General features: G+C 43.4%; 1 protein-coding gene across 1 annotated transcript in view; it reads left to right on the top strand.

The window, feature by feature from the left end:
- The window catches only part of LOC106536787 (exportin-1), a gene marked incomplete in the record, with an annotated part of 35,776 nt that overhangs the window by 19,109 nt on the left and 15,755 nt on the right, over nucleotides 1-912 (top strand).

Raw genomic sequence — 912 nt, 5'->3', positions numbered from 1 at the left:
TTCCTTTACTCGTGGCAGGACGTGATGACGCTCTCCAGCGTAAACTAGGAGCTTCCTTTACTCGTGGCAGGACGTGATGACGCTCTCCAGCGTAAACAAGGAGCTTCCTTTACTCGTGGCAGGACGTGATGACGCTCTCCAGCGTAAACAAGGAGCTTCTTTTAGTCGTGGCGGGACGTGATGACACTCTCCAGCGTCGGCTCCAGTGAGGAATATATCTTAAAGCACTTTGGCTACGAGCGAATTTCTTTTTCTTCCAACAGTGTGGTAACAAGTTATTACGAGGGTTTGTCCCACTGCCTCGTTCTTTTTACTTTGGACTCAGCCAACTCAGTGTTTTTGTTTTTCACTTCGCTCTGGTCTGTTTGACCGCTACTCTTCAGGTGAATGAATGAAGAGAGTGATGGAGGGGTATGAGTGTTAAAGGTGAGTCAGAGCGGTGCACACAGGTGCTTTGAGTTAATAATTAGTAATGGAGGGTGGAGTCTGAGAGAAAATAATGTTTGTTGCTTGGTGCAACCAGGTTGTCACACCAGAACCTTGTTGCTGTGAAGCATCAGTGCTAACCACTGAGCCATCGTGCTGCCAGTTGAGGGGTGTTAACTCCTTTCACTGAGGGCCAGTGATGGTTCCAGTTGTAATTAACTTTAATATTTCATGTTTAACTTCAACTAAACATGAAACGTTCCTCATCTTGTTGCTACAGCTGAGCACTGCTAATAAACAATATCTGAGCTCTACCTGGTATTTCCTGTGTAAAAACAGGGTTTTAACACKCCCTCTTATAAACAATGAAAAGTACTGCTTGTATGAAATATGAAATAAATAACACAGAAATACTATTAAAAGAAAAAGTTAGTTTTACTCACTGAGTTGTGGGCAGTAACTGCCATCTAGAATTCTGAGTTATTC

The sequence above is a fragment of the Austrofundulus limnaeus genome, unplaced genomic scaffold (assembly GCF_001266775.1).
Source record: "Austrofundulus limnaeus strain Quisiro unplaced genomic scaffold, Austrofundulus_limnaeus-1.0 Scaffold1974, whole genome shotgun sequence".
Taxonomy (NCBI): Eukaryota; Metazoa; Chordata; class Actinopteri; order Cyprinodontiformes; family Rivulidae; genus Austrofundulus; species Austrofundulus limnaeus.
This window is presented reverse-complemented; position numbering and strand designations above follow the sequence as displayed.